Below are 17,013 nucleotides of genomic sequence, written 5' to 3'. Positions count from 1 at the left end.
ATATAGTAAATAGCAACCCATTGAAAGAAAGGATAATTCATTTAAAATAGAATTTACAGGTTTCCCACAAAAACTATATTCGTACCACTGTCTTATGCAGAATTTTATAAACGGTGGGTTCAACCTCTCAAATTCATATAGTTTTAGAGTTTTTTTTTGTATGCATATCTTATTATGGTAAGCGTTTATTTTCTGAATATATTGTTGAAAGGATGGGGGAAATCTGGAACCCGCCTTTGCGTACGCCACTGATTAGTACTATGCAGAACTGTCTCGTAGAACACTAGCATATAGCATAACATTTACGTGACCAGAAGCGACACCTGAAATGAAAATGCTGCATCTAAGGAATATTCGATAACTCTGGAGTACCCTAAAGCTATAAGTTAGACCCACTTTTATTTTTATTACACTATATATAGACGACTTATAAAGCGTGCTTTCTAATCCCTCTAAACTTCTATATACTAATGATTTAAAAAGCCTATAAAGAAATTCTGAATTTGATGTAGCTGTTATACAGAGCTAAATAAATGCTTGGGCTTACGAAGGAGACAAGCATTGAAGCTCTTTCCTGTGAAAATAGTATCGTAAAAGTGATGTCTTGTATCGGAAAGCGTACCATATCTGTCTCTATTCGAAGAGTAGTCTTGCCTTGTCTGGTAGGCAACAGTACAATGCTTTATATGTATGGTTCAAGCTAAATAAACTTCGTTTTAAGGTTGTTTTTATTTAAATGTAAAATTGTAACATTCACTAAGATCACTAGAAAAAAACATATATAGCATATAATTGCAGATACTATAATATATCATAATCTTCAGGGTATACCATAACCTACCATAATATACCAAAATCTAAATACCACAATATACCATAATTAAATATAATAACCAGTTATTCATCAAATGATCTAGATCTCAATGTATAACCAGTAATTCACCGAGCGAAGTACCTCAAGTGGTAGAGCGTTAACTTCGCATTCGGGAGGTCGTAAGTTCGATTCCCGCTGCCGACCATCCTGACTGGGGTTTTCCACTGTTTCTCTCAGTCCTACCAGGCAAATGCCAGGATGGTACCTACTAAAAACAGGCCCTGGCCGATATCTTCCTAAATCCTTTCCATTGTTGTTGTTGTAGTATCCAGTATAAAATAGCCTCTGAGCTGTATCTGGTGATTGTTAAATAAATAAATAAATTCATCAAAGAATCTAGATCTCAGTAAATTTCTAGTTATTCATCAAATGATCTAGATCTCAGTATATAACTAGTTATTCATCAAATGATCTAGATCTCAGTGTATAACTAGTTATTCATCAAAGAATCTGTATCTCAGGGTAGATTCACCATTCTTCCCTTCAACACCTCGTATTACGGGCATTGGTTATTTGAGAGTTACAAAAATCTTTGGTTACACTATGGCTCTATAGTGGATTCATAAATAATAATGTATTAAATTTTATTTTTGTAATATATAATAAGACTCAAATAATAGTTTGTGACCGTTGTATTACAACATCCCATACAAGAAACGATAACAATAAATTAAAAATGTATTAGATTATTTTTCTGTACATAAATGGAAACTTATACGAGGAGCAATCAAGAAGTTCCCGGAATGTTGTTGTTGTTTTGGTGTTTGTGATGTATTAACAATGAATCTTGTACAATACAGCCCTTAGGTTGCTCAATGATGAATTTGATAAGTATAAACAGGTCATAACAGGCAGATTACGAGTACTGTAGCTGAACGGAGGATGTGTGCTAGTTAGTTTGACGCAATGTTGCAGTTAGAGCAACACGCAAACATTAAGTGCATGGACAAAGTAGGACAATCTGCTTCAGAGACTTTTAATAACCTTAAGAGCCTCTAACATTGCGAAATTAAAATACCGCTAATTTTACAGTAATTACGTGATATCTTCAAATAGATAAAAGATAATTGAAAAGTGGAACAGTACCTCCCTAGACAATGTTATTTTGCATGAGTTACCGTTATCACGAGTCACTTAGTAGCTTTCCGTTTGTAGTTATTAAGAAACGCGAAAATAAATGCTGATTTTCTAAATGGTTGGAAATCGAAAGCAGATAAGTGAGTCGTGATAATGGTATCTCATGTAAAATAATATTGTCTACTGAGCTCTTGTTCCACTTTTCGATTATCTTTTATCTATTTGAAGATATCACACAATTACTGTAAAATTAGCGGTATTTTAATTTCGCAGTGATAGGGCCTCTTAAAAACAGTTTAGGACCATCGAATTTTTTGTTCTTCCCGAAGCAAAAAATGGAACTCAGAGAAACCCGTTTCACCATCGTAGAAGAGATCGAAACCCACACGACGGCTCAATTTCGAAAATTATCCCCCTCCCGAAAAAAAAAGGACTTTCCTCGATGTTTCCAATACTAGCAGGAGTGATGGAGCAAGTGTGTGTGTTCTGAACGTAGCTATTTTGAAACGATTAAGTAAGTGAGTACAGTGAAACCTCTCTAAAGCGGACAGCCGTGGGGAATCAAAAATTGTCCGCTATAGAGAGGTGTCCGCCTTAAAGAGGTTCCAATATTTTCTTACGTAAATTAGTAATCAAGGTGATATGTAATTAGAAAGAAAAGTATTTTTGCATGAATCATGTATTTACGAATATTACCAAAATGTTACGATACCTACATTACCCTCCGCCATCCAATACTCTATGTTCGAGACACAACATTGAAATAAGATGCTATAGTTCTCTGCACTTTACACTTATCACTACTTACTACGTTTTCAGTATGTCGCTTTAATTTGTTGGTTAATTGCAGTCCAAAAGTGTCTTTGTTGAGACAATATGCATAACCGCGGGCAAAAAACACCAAACTTGTCTTCTACTTGGTCAGAGATTCCAGAGGGATAGTAGCATAACATGCCATCCCAAACGTCGGGCAACTGTCAATCACTTTTGTGTCTAAAAGAGCTTGGATGGGAGCGGGAAGCGTGCAAAATACATGAGAGTGTTGCTAAACAGAATCGCTTCATCTGGGTTGCTGAGCAGACAGTTGAGGAAGCTAAATGTCACATTGCTTCCTTGGTGACACATATATGAAAAAATGAATTTTTACTATATTTTATAACTTGTTTCTAGAGAAAGTGTCCGTAATACGGAGGTAAATAATACCTATAAAAGACAGAAAAGACTGTCCGTGTCCGTACTAGAGAGTGTTTGCTTTAGAGAGGTTTGCCAGTATGGTTTTCCCTATTGCAGTGTTTGGGGATTACAAAATGTGTCCGTTACGGGAGGTGTCCGCTTTATAGAGGTGTCCGTTAGTAGAAGTTTCACTGTACTTATATTATGGCAATGAAGAGTAACAACAAAATTTCGGAAACCTTATGACTACTCTTCGTATGAATCTAATGTGAAGTTATTCTGCTGAACCGATTGAGAGAGCAAGAAAGAAAGTAGCATCCATATTACCTTTTGCCAAATTCCTTGGTGTCCCGACAAAACGTACCAGCGACAAAACGTACCACTTGAATTTTCGCGACAAAACGTACCACTTTTGACGACCTGTCATAAATGACAACCTATCATGGATTAATTAAAGCATTTCTGGTATTTATTCCACGACAAAACGTACCACTTATATAAATTACAACCTGTCATGGACTAATTAAAACATTTCGGATATTTAATCCGCGACAAAACGTACTACTTCATGTTAAGAAACTACTTCCGCATGAACAGGTAAAACAACGGCAGAATAAGGTTGAAAAGAACAGACAGGTAACATATCGAGTTGTCAAAGTCAGAAACTTATTGGTAAAAGAGGGCTCATTTACAGAGGAAATGTAGCAGCCTATAAACTGAAAGACACAGCTATAGATCATGGAAACTTTTTGGATATTATTCTTTTCTTAAGCAAATTTGATCTTTCGCTTAAAAGTAATTTAGATAAGATCACCGAGAAGTCATATACGAGGAAGTAAGCGGGATATTGGTCGCATAACTTTTACTAAACACGGTGAATTATGTTTTGAATGCTATCAGCACACTTATCAGAGAAGATATTTCGAAAGAAGTCTCTCAAGCTTCAATATTTTCTGTTATATTAGACACTACTCAAGATATAGTAGTTTCAGGCCAGTGCTCTGTTGTTTTATGGTATGTTGTTAAAATGGTTGTTAAACAAAGTATTGTTGTCATTGTAAAATGCATATCTACCACTGGCCAGTGTCTTTGCGGTTTACTGCTGGAAATTCTGCAGAAGTTGAACCTTGATATTAAGAAGTGTATTTGAAATTCAACCGATGGTTCAAGTAACATGCAAGGACAATGTTCGGATTTTTTCAATTCACCTATGATCAGTTACGCTTGTGATTCAGTTGATTTTGAGTTTAACGGCCCGTTTAGCAGCGAGGCTATATGAGACGGTACATACTGATTTATTTCAAGTGACGACCTCTCTGTCAAACTATCTCCAACTAGAGGGTGCTGCTAGTGTAGTCCTATCGGATGGTGCAGACAACTCTGTTCCAACTGAAAGAGTAGAGAAATTATTTTGAATCCGTTAAGAATGCAGCATTAAGCTTTGCAGAATGGGCCAATAACAAATTTGAAGACTTAGAACGTGATTTCTTTTTTCTATTGACCTGTCGACAATTCGCCTTCAGAGATGGACAAAGATTTTTCCTGTGAATATGAAGATGAAGCTGCTTCTATCCAATGACCAGGTACTGCAACGAAGCATTCAACACAATATTGGACATGGTAGTTTTGAGTATTTCTTCAAGATTCAAGAAGCAATGTACTTTATGGATTATTTGGACCCTAGACACTTCAACTAAGTAACAGAACTTCCAGACGTGCCTTTCGATAAACTTACATATTTTCTGAAAAATTTCAGTTAAGAAGTTTCCAAGGATAATATAAATGTATTCTCTTGGACTTTTGAAGGACGTGGATATCCTTGAAAGTCAGTCTTGATGACGAGCACAACCGAGGAAAAATGACTGTGCTGATGGTGCAAGTGATTCAGAATTAGGAGAAATTACATTTATTTACAAGGAAAGCGAATGCAAAATTGTCCAATGTGCTGCTTTTTAATTTTGCAGAATTGTAATTTGTGCAGTAATACTTATCCAGGTTTCCAGCATACAAATTTTTATTGACTTTGCCCGTAACTCAGGTAACATGTGAAAGAAATTTTTCAAAATTGACATAAACTGAAATACATTAAAAATAGGCTAACGAGTACCATATCTCAGGAACATTTGAAAACATTTTGTTGATGTCTACATTGAAAAAGATGTTGTAAATATTGAAAAAGATTTATTAAAAAATATTTCGAATGCAAAAGTGATAGATACAGTAGCATCAAAAACTAGTACACTAAAACATCTGCTAATTTTGTATTATACATAGTAGTATACGTTCTCCTTGAACTTCATATAATATTTTGAACAATTCAGAATAATATACTGATGAAAGAATATCAGGTTTTAATTGTCAATTGTTATATTATTATATTGTTATATTGTATTGACTACTATTGACTTAATGTAGAAAGAAAACTGTGCAATTTATTTATGACATTGAGATGCTGGTGGCCCTTGTGGGAGAAAACGCCCGCTCCCCTCTAATAATGTCTATCCGTCCCTGGTCCAAAGCCTGGATAAAGTGTGATGGAAATCAGCAAATATTCAAATATTGCTGGTCTTGGTCTGGCGAGAATCTTGCAGGCATGGTCTTAGTTTTAGCCTTAGTCTTAGTCTTGGTCTTGCATCGGTACTTTTCTCAGCACCAATCTGTTAAACTTTTAACCTTATTTTGGCCGATATATATATACTTATATACCGTCCTATCAAGTGGTACGTTTTGTCGCCTGACATTATTTGATGGCTGATTGGAAGGCTCTTCGCAAGTAGCCCTTCAGGCAAGTGGTACGTTTTGTCGTTTGTCATTATTTAAAGTGTTTTTAGAAAACTCTTCACAAGCAGCCCTCAGGGTAAGTGGTACGTTTTGTCGGTGGTACGTTTTGTCGCTAGTACGTTTTGTCGCGTATTCAAGTTCCTTGTGTTGTAAAAATGAAAACGGAAAATTTACCATTTATGACGATACAAAATTGTATAAACAATCAGCTCGAAAGTTCATTTTCCTACAATTTCAGAAGCTGTCACTAATAAACTACTCATTGTCGGACATATAATTTGTATTATTTTCACTTGTAGAATCAACTGCCAAAGTTTACTCTATAGTTGATGAATAGACCTTAATGGTGTCTGAATTCACTTATGAAACGTTTGAAAATTTGTATGTTTCCGTTATTTTTTTTTTATTTCTCGCAATTTCAATACTCCGCTTAAACGAATAACGTTAAAATCAGTAACGTTATGCTGCATCTAAAGAGATAATAAAAACCGTAAATTTCATTCCGTTTTGATTGTTTATTTCTTCAGATGCAGCATAACGTTATTGATTTAAATGTTATTCCTTTAAGTGGAAATTGCAATCACTAACGTCATGCAGCATAACGTTACTGATTTTAACGTTATTCGTTTAAGTGGAGTATTGAAATTGCGAGAAATAAAAAAATAACAGAAACATGCAAATTTTCATACGTTTCATAAGTGAATTCAGACATAACTAAGAAGCTGCAATTAATGCAAGCCTTTTGCAGAAAACTATATTTTTTAAAAAAAAAAAAAAAGAAGTAACACTTTTCTGAGTTATCATCACATACCCAAAGAAATGTTTATTTTTCACTACAGAAATGTCGGTTGCATGAAGCACTAAGATAATAGGGTTGAAATGGGATCATATTTGTCGTCGAATGAAGGATTAAAGTGAAAAAAAGAAAGAGGGAGATCGCAGGGTAGGGAAGGGTTGCGTTAGAAAACGCAGTTGGCAACAGATGTTCTCTTCATCTGCCAGTCATCTCAAACTCCAACCAACAGTGGCTCTTGCCGTTTCTTTTCATAAGCAGGGAGGTTGTTAGATTCATGTGGAGAAAAGGAAGGGTGGGTTTATTTGTATGGTCTCAACCCACTACTACTCCATTCTGCTTTTTCAGCTTCAAAAACAAAAATATCTTCCCATGATCACGTACCATTTTATGAATTCGTCAGTATATTTAAACTCACTCCCAAATAATGTAATGTTATAATTTTTGGTGGGTATACGCTAGACCATTTTTTTTTAAATATAGCGTATTTTTGAAAGCTTCATAAGCCGAATTATAGTGTTGGTGTATTACAAAATAAATTTACAAAGGTTTCTCAAACGTATAGCTCATATTACAGATGTCAATTTATTTATGTTCCACACATATTTTATTATAAGAAGAGCATTTTCTCAAGATCGGCGATTTCAATAATTCGTTGGTCCTTGCTTTTTTGCAATAGAACAGGCCAGAGTTATCAGCAAGAGTTATCAGCGGGAGATGATAGTCCTCGGGTATATTTCTGCTAGTCCTCACTATGGGTTACCAATATTTTAACAGTGCTACTTTCACCTCTAGTTTTCTCACCCGGGGAAAACTTTCTGAAATCATCAGTGAGTAGCATATATATGTATATCTGAACTTACCTTGCATTCTAAACTATCTAAAAGAAAATGCGGCACACAGTGAGTCCAGCTTCATGGCTCTTATGAAGCGAAACGTTTAGAAGGAAAAAACTCACGACCCGTGACCGCAACGAAATTGTAGCCATTAAACACTTTAACATGATTTTGTACGGAGAGTTAACAGGTTTATCTGCTATTGTGATGCCGAGACGTAAACAATTAACCCAACAACTCTGAGTACAAACAATTTTAAATGCATAAAATATTAAGTATTTTCAGTTTATTGAAAAATGCACTAATTTACAAAAATCTAAAATGCATGATCCGTAGTACTGTTAAAATACTATAGAAGAAGAAATAAGCTTTACACAAAGCAAACACCATGGTTTATGTAAATCGTGTAATATTTCGTTCTTCTTTTGATTATTCTTTCAAAAGGATAGTATGTGTCGTACGTGACTGATGAAATTATCCGATTTTGACCAAAATTTGGATGGTGATAGAGCTTTACGAGTTTATATGGTATGTTATCGACGATATTAACTCAAACTTGATCAAGCTCGGCATGGTGAAACATCTTGACAAGCTCGGTATGCACATGATTCACTATGGTACGCAGACCGTTGGTTCTCTAATTATTGACCTTAAACTTAATGAAATGAAGAAATTTCCCTGAATCACTATTGATAAAACCCACCCGACATTAACCAAATTTGTCAAACTGGTAGACGCTGTTAATGAACTTTGTACACATTCAAATATATGAGATATCATGCTATACAGGTCTTTAGTTTCCGTGTTATTGCTAATTGAAGTTGAGTTTGAACTCAGTCAAATCAACAAATTTCAACGCGATTTTGATGAGACTTATCCCATCTTGACCAAAGTTGGGATTGTGATAAATTTCACAAGCTTAATACACATACGAATATTGCAGAGGGTAAGCATTTGGTTTCTTAGCTATTGGCCATTAAATTTGAGGTTGGAGTTAGTGAATGGATATTTTTATGTGGTATACTATCGACGATATTAACCGATCGTGACCAAATTTGGCGTGATGAAAAAGCTTAAAGCTTAACGAACTCAATAGACACGTGAAACATTGGTTCTTTGGTTATTGACAATCAAATTTGGGTTTGAACTCACTGAAATCAAAAGAAGTTCACTAAAAGACGACTGATGGAACTTATCCGAATTCGACCAAAAATTGAGATGATGATAGTACTTCACGAGCTTGTGCACATATTAACTATTATGGAGTGCAGCTATTTAGTTCCTGAGTTATTAGTCATCAAATTTTGTTTCGGACTTATTGAAGGGATATTTTATAGGGTATATACTATCGACGATACACATCCAATCTTGACAAACTTGGCATGTATAGACGCAGACAGCAAATTTTTTCCATTTGCCCGCTTGTGTTCAAAAATCGGTATTGAGCTCAGAGTTACAGGCAGTAAGGTGTGCGTGTAATCGCTCAGAGTTTCAGTACAGCTGACCGAGTACAGAAATTAAACAGGTGCCCCGAATTAATGGTATGCTACTGTCTCACTCTATCTGCCGAATGTTTGTGTAAGACAAACAACCGAACAAAAATTATCTATTTCAACGTATCAACGTAGTGTATACAATGACTGATCAAGAAAATCCAGCAAAAATAGGAATTTGAAAATCCAGCTAGTCAGTCCCTGGGAGAACAAATAGTTTGCAGCAGTATGTGATGATGGTGTCTCGTGTCTCTTGTAATATATCCATCATATCGAAAAATATGTAATATTGAAAGACATTATAAAGCTAAACGCGCAGGTGAATATGGTGTACTAAATGGCGAATAAGATTCAAAAAGTTTGAAAGACCCCAAGACAAAGGTACGTTATATTAAGGTTCAAAATGTTTTTTATCAAAATAATAATCAGCACAGTGAATACTATCAATATTTAATTTTATTAATATAATTATTAATAATGTTAATACTAGTACTGTGATATGATGTTACTACTGTTATTTGATAATATTGAAACATGAAGTTGCACCACATTAATAATCAGAAGTAATATATAAGCAATGCTGTAACATATGTGTTGAAGGGGGATCAATTCCCCCATCTAATCAAACCGCCATTGCAGAAGGACCCACGTCAAGATAGAACTTTCTTACTTCATATGATATGATAAGGGCATGCATGTGTAAATGAACATTGAATCAGTTTACTTTATATATATATGTAAAACTCAAACGAAATGAAACTCCGCTCATAATAAAATATTTAGTATTACAGCCCCCAGAAATAATGTATATTTGATAAAGCTCTAAGTTGTGCCAAACATTGGCGCTTCAATTTAATTTGTAAAGCATGGAATGGGTCCATCCTGCAATTTCCAAAAGAACTCAAAATAATATATGGTATTGCTATTACCCAACTATCTGAATAAAATAAATTTCCACAGATAAAGCATAAATGTGATCAGGTAATTGGAGCTTTCTAGAAGTCATAAAAACGCTTCTTAAGAATCTAAGTTCTGTAAGTCTCAAATTACATTTTTTTTAAGGAGGGCAATTTCATATTATTCTAGAGGAATCCAAATATTACAGCTTGTCCCAGCTCCCATAGAATGTTCCAAGTTATGGCGCTGTATATTAAACGTTTCGTGCAGTAAGATCAAACTCAAATATCGGGTCGCTTTCTTTACTTTCGAGCTACGATAGAAAATAAACTATTAAACTTTTAATGCTTTTATAAAATTCCCGAGGCAGACATTTTCGAATTTTCTTCTAACCTACAAAAATAACGGCATTTTAGTGAAGAATAACGATAAAAATGGTATTAAAAAAAAATGGGTCTAACGATTTCATACATCAATATTTCACTGGCAACCACGTACTGTGGTATATAAGTAATTTACCTTGGAAAAAATACAGAAGAAATCAGAGATGGAGTAGGTCAGTAGGTCATGGGTCAAGTAAATCAATATTTGTGAGTGCGTCAGTGGGTTATGCGTCAACAGGATGTGATCCACTGCGACCCAACGACTCACCATGACCCACTTTGATCCACCGATCCACTACGAGTTACGAGTACTGATCCACTCTGCTCAGTGCATTGTATTCAGTATCTTCTGAACACTGGTGAATTTGTCTACGTTTTACTTTCTAGGCCTCCATTTTTCTTCTTTTTTCATTTGGTTCTATTTACTTAACTGACAAGTAAACCTTACGTTTGGGTGAATCGAGTTGCTGACTGAGACACATATGAAAAAGTAGTACTAAACCTGGTCAGTATTTCAGTGAAGTTTTAGGTGCGAAGCTCCAGGGGTTTAGGAGATACAGCTACCAGAACATCACATGGAAGTACAGAATAGTCTTCATACAGTTGGAGGTAAACGCTCTGTAAGACCTCTTGTAACGACAAAAGATGAATAAGAAATATATGGGTACACATTAGGACTAGGGGGAAGTTATATACTAAGGGTATACAGTAGGAGAGACTGAACTTTTCCACCCGAAAGCTGGAATGTTAGCGGTACTTTACGTAATAATGATGTTCTAACATGGTTCTTTAATGGATGTTGTCAGAGGTGGCGTGTATGTCATTATGGGTTGATGACATGAATTTGGAAAGTTGTTATATTTCTGTTTTTAGTTGTGCTGACATGGAAAGGTCGTGTCCTCTTTTTCGAGTGTGTATACGTGTCTGTAGAGACTTTATACTGGGTATTTTTAAAAATAATAATAATGGAAATTTGAATTAAATCTGTTGATACGTCATTCTGTATCACGTACTTTCGTAGTAGTGATTAAATTAATATTTGAGTCCCACCTGTTAGGCTAAAGGAGATGGTAATTATTTTATTTGTTAAAAATAAGAAGCTCAGAACACTTATAATGTGTGATACGCACTGGGATCGAACCTGGTACCCTTAGCATCAGAGATGAATGCTGCATTGTACGGGGATTGAATATGGGACCCTTAACACCAGAAATGAACGTTGCATTGCACGGGGATTGGATATGGAACTTTTAGCAACAGAGATGAATGTTGTATTTTATGGGAATTGAATATGGGACCCTTAGCATCAGAGATGAATGCTGCATTGTACGGGGATTGAATATGGGACCCTTAACACCAGAAATGAACGTTGCATTGCACGGGGATTGAATATGGGACCCTTAGTAACAGTGGTGAATGCTGTATTTTATGGGAATTGAATATGGGACCCTTAGCATCAGAGATGAATGCTGCATTGTACGGGGAATGAATATGGGACCCTTAGCAATAGTGGTGAATGCTGTATTGTACTGAAAATGAGCCTGGTACCCTTAGCACAAGAGATGAACGTTGCATTGTACGGGGATTGAATATGGGACCCTTAGCACCAGAGATGAATGCTGTATTGTACGGGGACTGAACCCGGGACTCCCCCAAACACCAATGGTGAACGCTGTATTGTACTGAGAATTATTGCAATTCTCACATGTAAATTGGCGAGAAAAAAAAATATATATATATATATGGGAAATACGAAATGTGTGTATGTATGAATTGAATGCTTTATTTATTTTGTTAATATTCATTATTTTTATTCCTTATAGTTAACTCCGTGTTTACAGCCAAGTTTGAAATACGGAGCGAGTGAATTGTTCTTCCGTCTCTGAGAGAAGGCTGTCTTAGAATGAATAGAGTTTTATTTGTGTAAAATGCCATTATTTCCGGGTCGTTGCCTTACACGATTTCTCCAGGCATCCGTTAGAACTATGACTTGTGACACGCATGTATAGAGTGTCAATGCACTTTCTAATTTTATTTCCGCTTGTACTGGAATAATCTTAGACACTTTCTCCCTTGTTTGTTGGAACTTTGACTGATGACATACTGAAATATTTTTCCATTAACGATGTTTGTCACTGCGATACTTATCGGCAGTGATGAAGAAGACAGATAGAAATTTTATGTTTCTTCCCCCTTTAGAAGATGTATTTTTGTGGCAATATCTGATTTTTGGCAGAATATCTAATATCTGATGAACATGTAAGCATTTTCCTTAATTAGATGAAAACCGTACATAGCCTGTCCTGAATGTTGATCGATCGATACCCTGTTTGAATGAGATTTCTCCAGCGGTTGACGAACTTGAAAATAAGAAATTTTAGATGTCTTACCGTAACACTGAATAAACGATGTTAGCGGATATGATGAACTTATTTATTTATTTATAATTAATGAAATCGGGTTGAAAACCCGATGAAAACATGATGCTTGGGGGAGGGACATAATGAAATCCTTATATATATATATATAGTATTGAAATAAAGTTTGTTATTATTGTTTTTACACCGTTTCATAGTGTGTGTGTATTGATCTTTTGTGTGTTGAACTTTTTTGTGAGTGATTTAACAGAACGAACTCTGATTTTTAAGGTGAGAACTTTTTAATACCATGTATTATTCACTTGATTATAATAATGAGTTTTTGAATAATTATTGAAAAACTACACGATTTGCTTCTGAGAAACATTATCCGGGAAATAAACCTACGACCATTTTTGTAATCATGCAAGAGGATAAGCTTTGCGATATACTGAAAACGCTTGAAATGTAATTGCGATTTTCGATTACTAAAGTTATTATTATTATTATTATTATTATTATTATTATTATTATTATTATTATTATTTACGGATCGTATGTTATACGCTGAACAAATTTATTTGTGAACGTTTTAAAATCGGTGTTATTTTATTTCATTCATTCTTTCGCGTAGCAAATTCAACTTATTTATTGGATTGTATGCGAAGCAAGCTCAGAACACTTGTAGTGTGATTATTTTATTCGTTCGTGTTATTTTATTTTATTGGTTCATTTGCTTTTTTTTGTTCAATCACTTCATTAGAAGTTCCGTGTTAATTTATTTTATTGGTTCGATTTCTATGAAATCTCAGAACACTTGTAGTGTAATTATTTTATTCGTTCGTGTTATTTAAAATAACACTCGTTTTTAAAATAAGAAGCTCAGAACATATTAAAAAATGTGAACCTACAAATAAAAGACGGACCATTTACTTGTAGAGTTTTATTTGCTTAATTATAGGATGCTTAATTACAATATGTTTGATTCATTTGTTACGATTTTTTTTTAAACTGTTATACCGAGCACTTTAAATCAGTTATACCTAATATATATATATATATATATATATATATATATATATATATATATATATATATGTACGTTGTACAGATGGGACTTGAACTGTTTAAGTAAGCTCATTTGCCAATAGATGGCATAAAAGTACGCTTTGGTAACACATCTGATAATCTTTTTAGGAAGGCAAATGTTTGAACTAAGACTAGTATTTGCAGAAAGAAATGTTCTAGTCTTGGGGGAGCGCTTTTCCCCCAACATTATCGTGTTTTAATAGTAAATATTACTGAATGTTAGTTATTTTGCGTGGGTGGTAGCAGCATAGCGCAAACAATAGTTTTAATGTCAAGAAAGAAAATTTACGGAAACCCCTAAATACATTGGTTATTGAACACTGTCTTTTGACTTGAAAACCTGTTGTATATCCGCAAAGCAAAAGGAAAATTACGTAGCTATAACTGACGGGGCCCATTAGTTATAGGCGATCCTAGATTTTAGCAGTATTATCTTATAGCAAAAAGAGAATTATGTACGTCTATTTGTAGTATATTTTTACAAGTAACGGGGGCCCTTCCCCCATAGTTATGGGTTCCTCTAGATTTTAGCAGTATTGTATTATAATGAAGCGAATTGAAATGATGTCCCTCCAACTAACTGGCTTTTGCCTCACAGATAGAGCCCATGTCCCTCAACGAGGGACTTTTGCCTGTTATATAAATTGCCTAAATTTACCAGTATTATAGCAAAAGAGAATTACGTACGACTATTTGTAGTATATTTTTACAAGTAACGGGGGCCCTTCCCCCCCCTTAGTTATGGCTTCCTCTAGATTTAAACAGTATTGTATTACAAGGAAATTATGTAGTCCTATTTGCAGTATAACTGGCGGCTCCCAGTCACAGGATTACTTAGAAATTTTTGAGTCCCACAATTATGCCGGTTAAGCTAAAGGAGACGGTGATTATTTTATTTGTCGAACAATATGTGAGAGAATAAAAGATATTCTCCTAATAAATTAGTCGGAGCAAATTGTATTTTCGAACTTGCAAAATAAATCGTTTGCTGTGCAAACTCGTTGTTAAAAATAAGGTGTTTGAACTAAATATGGGAGCTAAAATAAGCTTTTAAAAGTATATAGGAAGTGGGAGGAAACGGGAGAACCCCCGAGAAATTTTCATATGTACGATGTTTGTCCACCACAATTTATAAAAAAAATAAATCCAAACAATGTTTGTCATGAAAATGTTGAAATATTTGGTGTGAATCCGGGACCCCAAACACCAAAGGTGAACGCTTTACCACCGAGCTACCGCGGCCCCCAGGTTTACTTAGATTTTAACAGTATATTACATTATAGCAAAAGGAAAATTACGTAGCTATAACTGGCGGGGCCCATTAGTTATAGGCGATCCTAGATTTTAGCAGTATTATATTATAGCAAAAAGAGAATTATGTGTTTTTACCATATACATTGACATGTGTTAAAGTTCCCCATTAGTTAGTTAGTTTTTACAATTACGGGTTTTTTTGAATAGGTAATAACATAATGATGATAATTATGTTCAACTGAAGGGTCCCCCTTAGGGATTTGTAATATAATGAACGTTTGGTGGTTTACTGATAGAAGAATCAACTATGCCCTCACAAATTATGTTTTATTAACAGAACACAACTGCGAGAAGGGTACTTATTTAATGCTATCAGTAGTATTTATAGGCTAAAAAGAAATATATATCATACTTTACCTTTTAAAATATAAATATATATTCAGGACTAATGCACGATGCACGACGGTAAAGTAAACTAAAGTTAATTTAAAATTTTTCCGACAGATGGCATAGAACCACAATTTTCTATTATAGGTGATTTTGTATTAAAGTAATGAAAACAAATGATTGAAGAGAATTATATAATAATTAGTACGGGGTTATTCGATGAAAGAAAAGAAAGAAAAAAAATAAGTATAGAAGAAGAAATGTAATTTTACTGTTTTAATATGGTTATTGAAAACACATACACAATCTTATTTTTTGTTTCTTGTTGAAAGAATATTTATAAGTTTAAAATTGATATAGAGATGCATAAGAAAACTGATACACATTTCGTTTGTTTATTTATGACCGACTCAAGGTTTGAACTAGAGACAATGCTTATATGAAGCGAACTTAATTATATATTTTATTTTTTTTAATAAATCACTTTGTTTGAGTTTGTCCGGGTGGAAATTTGATATATATATACAGTGAAAAAAATAACTTAATTTGTTTAGTCCGTCATATTTTGAGGGAAATGGCGTGAAAGATATATTTAAATATTGCAGAATACATTTGAATGTGGGAGAATATTTTATAGCTAACTGGATTGGAGTGATATTGAATAAAACCCGAGATTAAATATAATACTTATTATTAAAATTAATTTCCGACCCTTTGCAGCGTTGTTGTTGTAGGGCATTTAAGGCTAATTGCTTATACGCGTAAGCGCACCTGGGATTTGAACCCGAACGCCGCTGTTAAGGTGACTTTGCTTATATGCGTAGGCCCGCTCGGAATTTGAACCCACGCACTATTGGTAGGTTTACGCGGGAATTAAACTCGCACCCCGCTGTTAAGATGACTTTGTTTATGCGCGTAGGCTTGCCCGGGATTTAAACTTGTACGTCAGTGTTAGGTTTACGCGGAAATTAAATCCGCACGCCGTTGTTAAGGTGGTGACTTTGTTTATGCGGGTAGAAAATGGAAATGTCCCGGAAATTAAAATTGTACGTCTTAGCACGAAAGGCAATAACATTAAAAAATTATGACATGCGAAATTTGTACTTGAGAACGGAAATATGTTTGCAGTAAAGATGATGATGATAACTTTAGTGAATACGGTAACATGGTTTTGTTTGCACCAAAGGCAAAAGCATTAAGGGTTAGAACATGTCGAGCCATTACAAATTAAATTGTGATTCATTTTAACAAAATGCACCATCCTTAACGTGAAACTTTTAGGATACAACCGGAAATTGAATTCGTGTTTGTTAGCAGCGTTTATTAAAATATAAGAACATACTGTAAGATTTAATAATAGTAGCTTAATTTCAGTTAATCAAGGCGTTCAGCAGCATTGACATATGAAACATGAACCTATTAACTAACTAATAATTATTGGAAAATAAACTTGAAAACTTCGAGACGTATGCTATTGCCTAAGTTAAATTGATTTTGAGTTTGTTGTTGTTTCGTTTAGTAACATGGGTTTATGAGACATGTACCTACATAAAGTGAATTGATTTTAAGTTTACTGTTTTGTTCAGTAGCATGGGTATATGAAACTAGTATTTTACCAC

This window comes from Thermobia domestica, chromosome 2, assembly GCF_964235325.1.
Source record: "Thermobia domestica chromosome 2, izTheDome1.hap1.1, whole genome shotgun sequence".
Taxonomy (NCBI): Eukaryota; Metazoa; Arthropoda; class Insecta; order Zygentoma; family Lepismatidae; genus Thermobia; species Thermobia domestica.
This window is presented reverse-complemented; position numbering follows the sequence as displayed.